Source organism: Phalaenopsis equestris, unplaced genomic scaffold, assembly GCF_001263595.1.
Source record: "Phalaenopsis equestris unplaced genomic scaffold, ASM126359v1 Scaffold207462, whole genome shotgun sequence".
NCBI lineage: Eukaryota > Viridiplantae > Streptophyta > Magnoliopsida > Asparagales > Orchidaceae > Phalaenopsis > Phalaenopsis equestris.
The window spans coordinates 3,682-9,554 of record NW_018226794.1 but is presented as its reverse complement, the minus strand read 5'-3'; positions in this window follow the sequence as shown (position 1 = coordinate 9,554).

Genomic DNA, 5,873 nt, shown 5'->3' with positions numbered 1-5,873 from the left:
ATATGTTTCACAACATATTTTAACAATTCAATTGGCCAGATCGAAATATAAATTTAATTTGGAGTTGAAAAATCATCACAATTTATTTTATATTTTAATATTGGCACATCATATTATCACTTCATTTCACCATATCTCAGAGTAGGGAGAAAGATAGAGGGAACTACTCAGATTTCATGAGAAAGACACAACAAATCACAAATTTCATATATAAAAGAAAGTTCACGCAACACTAATAAGCAAACAAAACTTATCTAAATCTCTTTCTCATACCAAATCCCTTGTAGCCTTTCCTTAGAAATGCGGGAAGAAGATATCTCTCGCTTTTCTCCTTCTCCAACACTCTTAAAGAAAGTTTCACACTAAATCTCTTCACACAAAATCTAAACTATAAAAGAAAAATCACTAATGGACTCCAATATGGTGGTGGAATGAAGATGAATTATGAAGAATGACAAAAATGTAGCGTGGTGGAACGTTTTGGAGCGACAGGGAGTCCATTTCCTGATGAATTTTTACCCCAAATAAAAGAAATTTGGCCCCAAATATATCCCAAAGTCGGTTCTCCAAGAGGTGCCTCCAAAAACTCTTCAAAAATCACGCAAATACTCAAACCTTCTAAAAACGGGGGATGAACCACCTTTGGCGCCGTCGGCGCTGAGTAAAAATTTTAGCTGTTTTGTTGTTCTGCGCCGTCAGCGTTGCCCTTGGCACGGTCGGTGCTGAGTACTCCTTCAAAAACATCATTTTGACTCCAAATTCCATCCTTTTTGCTTCCTTTTTGTCCTTTTTTCTTCCTTTTTTGTTTAAATCCTAAAAATCAACAACCTGCAAGAAAATAATAAAATACCTTCCATTATGGTGCAATATCACAAAAAATAAGTATAAAATATGGGTCTAAGAATAAATATATTTTCGGTGTATCAAAATCCCCCAAACTTACATGCTACTTGTTTTCAAGTAACTCCTCTACTGCATAAAAATATGACTTATGGTAAAAAAATTAACTTGTAGACTTCTATATTTAAGTTCTCTAAACATAATAGTATAACTTAAGAAAAATTCAAAACAACTTCAGTTAATACTAAAGGAGCTTATTTAGTAATTAAATCTAAGATTTCTGATGCTCTATTTCTTTCAAGAAAAATTACAATTTATCATATTAAAGTCACTTAAAAAATTCATATGAAAAAAAACTTCATAAAAATTTATTAATCATTAAGCTAATACTCAAATAAAAAATTTAGAAAATATGTCCAAGTCTTTTTCCTTAAGTTGATTTAAGTGAAGCCAATTTTTAATTGGGCATCTCCTCAAGCTTCTCCCCACATCTTTTTTATTTTTTCTTTACCTTTCAGAATCATTTTTAATCCCCTTTTTCTTTTCATTCTTCTTCTCTTTTTTTTTAATGTATGTGAGGATTACTATATCTGGATAGCCTTTAATGATTTTAAACTTCACTATCCTCTTCTTAAAGTTAAAAACTTTTTACATTTCTTCACTTAACAAATTTATATTAACTTAAAAATACATAAAGTTTGATTCTTTTCTTTTTTCATGAATCTATTAAGATTTTGAATACTTCAAAAATACAAATTCCTTTACTTAAAATAGAAAAATATAGTCTTATTCTCTTTTACCAAATATCTTAGTCTCTAGAATTAACCTTTATTATTGAAAATTTTTTTACTTAAATTTACTATATATTTAGAAACATAAATATAGTTATCCAAAGTTAACCCTTAATACCAAAGGTCATGTTAAATTTAAAATTTTTGAAAATATAGTTAAGTGAGGACAAATAAAATTAAGTTCTCACTTTTATTTTTTTAAAATAATTTTTCTCCCCAAAAAACTTAATTTTTTTTAAAAGATTTACATGAAGAAATTTAAAAACAAAAGGGTGAAAGAAAGGGGTCAAAGAAAGTATTACATACATAAAGAAAATTCATACCAGTTGAAGATTCTAATTTTTCCTAAAAACATTAAATTACACATAATACATATAAAATTTGCTGAGAAAGAGCTAATCACAAAATAGAACAAAGTGCTGAAAATAATAATAGAACTAAACTAAATTCTAAAAATGAAAACAGTTTTCCACATTACAGTTTCACAAAATATAAAAAAAAAGTCTAAACAAAATCACAACACAAACAATACAATCACACAGTACAAACACAAACAAACAAACAAAATAGATCACCGCTCATCATTTTCCTCGTCATCGACATCTAACTTCTGCTGCTAATATGGAGTATAAGTAGGGTGAATAGGGAACTGAACTATATGATCACCCCTCAGGTACCTCACTAAAGCATCATCATAAGCAGCATCATACTCAAATTTCTGGCAAATCAGATCATCAGTGTGAACATTTCTAGCCTCTATATTTTGCATCCTATAATCCATCCTCAAAATATCTCCCTGTTGTATCATCATCTGATCCAACAACTCCCGGTTGCTGGGGTCACTTGAAGTAGGCTCACTAGGGGTTCTAGAAGTAGAAGGAATATTCTTGGCCTATCTTCCAGATCTCCAATCAACATGGGACTCATAAGTCTTGATGTTGGCAGGCCTAATGGGTCTCTGAGGCTCAATCCTCTCCTCATTAGGTCTGAAGTCAACTCCTGCCTACTCACAAAGTGTGTAAATAAGAGCAGGGTGTGCCAATCCACCAGAAGTCTCTCTCAGAGCAATAGATCGAGTGTCATATAAATGATAGAGCCTACATTTATATCGATCACTTGCTGAATATAGTAGTTCAGGATGACTCTATCTTTCGTCACTTCACTATGATGATTTGTTGGAATCATCCTCCCAGAAATAAAATAATGCCAAGCCTTAGATACTACATTTAAGATAGAAAGGGGAAGTTGAATTTAACTCCATTCTTTACTTTCCAAGCCCCTTTCTCACCAGTCAGCAAAGAAATAACCTCATCTAAGACCTCATTTGTAGTAGAGAATGAATAATACTGACATCTATAAACATCTTCTAATTGATAAAACTCATTTATTTTTCTTGGAGTAAACTCCACCATTTTTCCTCGAACAAAAACAAAATCATCAGAAGCCTCCAGAAAGTTGGCATAAAATTCCATAACTATCCCAGCTATCACATCAACAGTAAAATAACATAAGTTTTCCCACTGCCTGGCGATAATCAATCGTTCAACTTCTCCTCCCGAATTTTTGAAACCTCAATCCACAATCACTTTCTTATTTTCTTGAAGATTATGAAATCGAGCATTAGCTTTAAAGTTAACAAACTTTTGCTCGTCATATTCTATTTTTCTTTTGCTCGATCTAGGTGCCATAAAAAAATTAGAAAACTTTGATTAAAATCCGAATAAATTCAAAAATTTTGAAAATCAAATTGTAAAGCACTTTAAACTTAAATCCACTAAGTAAAAGTTTTTCACCAAAGCATTTTCTCGAAATCTCTTAAAAAACCCAAAACTTTAGAATCTAAGCAATGTGAAAAAAAATCTTTGGTGAAAATAAAAAAATTTTACTTTAAAGTGTAGCTCTTACCTAGAGAAAATGAAATTCGAAGTTCCTTTGCCTCTAAATCGCCTCAAATCTGCCCAAAATCAACCCTTAGGTGTGAAACCGAAGGTTGAAGGTGAATTTATGGGTAAAAATGGAGGTTTTGCGGTGAAAATTATGAATTAAAGGGGTTATTACTGCTCTCGGTCGAAGGCGCCGTCGATGCCCATGCCAGCGCCGTCGGCGTTGAAGGCTCAAAATTCACTGTTTTGATTTTTTCAAATTTTCAATTTCCTTTTAATTTACTCCAAAATTTTTTAGTATTTTTAAGCACAAATTTTTATCTAACAACAATTCACAAATAGACATTTACAAACAATCATTTTTATAAACAACAACAAACTAACTTTTATATATGAAAATACACTTTTTACAAACACATTTCACAAATCACACATTCACACCTATTAAACAAACTATTTATAAACCAGCATCAAAATCAAGCCACAACACTAAATGCTGACACAAAACTATACACATTATGAAAGTTCAAAATTCTAAAGTAAAAACAAACCAACCCAAATCAAATTAAATTATCCACCCATTTTCTTTAAACATCTGAACCAATCCTGCTTCAAAAGTTCCAGTATGATCAAAATTTTCTTTCATTCTCCAATCAAGGTAATAAAAAGGTACTTAAGATCTCCCACTGCATTCATAATACTCTGAAGCTCCATTTCAATTTTCTTCAATTTCTTCCCCAAAGCAAGCAAACTTCCTATTGTTGGAGGTATTAATGGAGTTGAAGCATGTGAAGAATGATCCATAGAAGCATTTTGCTTCATTTCCATTACCAACATACTGATCATCAATAGGGATCATGGGCTCCCATGGTAGTAAAACTTTTTTCCAACTTTCATATGGAACTTGGGATATACTGCAAATCAGAAAAATTATAGAAGGATGCCCAAGTCCATAAATTAGACCATTCATAATGATACCCATAACAGATTTAGATATGATTGATCATATATCAATAAGTTTTCCATTTAAATACAGTAGTTTAAAATAACACTTTCCTTGATGACTCTACTAATCTTCATAGTAGGGTGTAATTTTGCACAAATAAAGAAATGCCACTGCTTCCAAATTAGATTAACTGATGAAGCACGAAAACTAATATATCCTTCATCTCGTACTTCCCACATTTCACTTTCATCCGTCAGAAAATTATAAACATCTTACATCAAATCTTGTGTAGGAATGAAATTTGTATAATGAAAGATTGGAACATTTTCTATCATATACAATTCATTAATCTTCGCAGGAGTAAATGGTATAGCCTTACCTCGTACGAAGACAACTCCTTGGGTAATTCCATTTAGATTTGCATAGAACGCCTTCACTACAGGCACAACAACCGCTGTAGTAGTGTAATACAGGACTTCTCATCGCCTTTGCAAAATGATCTTGTCAATCAGAGCACTTGGATTGATCAATCCATGATTAACAAATCCTCTCTCCTTGATCAATCTCTTCTTCATAATAACTTTATCGAATAATCTCTGTGTGTCGAAACTAATAAAATTTTATCTATTGAAAACTTCATACCTTGAAGTATTTCTGGAATTGGAAGCCATGGAATCCAAAAATAGGAAGTTTCTAGGTGTCTTAGGAAGTTTTTAGGACTTTAAAAACACCTCCTAGTGGTTATTATGGAGCGAAATCCCGCCAAAGTTTGCCAAAAGTCATTTGAACCGTCAAACTGCTCTTGGCGCCGTTAGCGCTCCCGATTGGCACTGCCGGTGCTGAGGCCAATTTTCTTGGACGTCGTCGGCGCCCATTCTGGCGCCATCGGCTCCAGTGGCCAAAATTTTGTGACTTTCATTTTTCATTCAATTTAATTCCAATTTTTTCTCCAATACCAATATTTGACTTAATTTATATAAATGCAAATGTGTACGATTATTATCTACTAATATATAAGACACTTATCAAACAAAATAGTAATACATGGACATATATGTATGGGTTGCCTCCCACAAAGCGCTTGGTTAACATCGTCAGCCCGACACACCACTTGTTTAGTTGGGTTGACTTAACATTAAAACTTCTTTAAATTGAGGCATGTTCCCTTCATAATAATGTTTCAAACGATGGCCATTAACTTTAAATACCTTTCCAGTGTTAAAATCTTTAGTAACAACGGCTCCATAATGAAAGACTTTAATCACTTTAAAGGGTCTTAACCATCTGGATTTTAGTTTTCCTGGAAACAATCTCAATCTTGTATTATATAATAGAACTTCTTGTCCAGGTTCAAATTTCTTCTGAATAATCTTCCGATCATGCCATATTTTCATTTTCTCTTTATAGATTTTT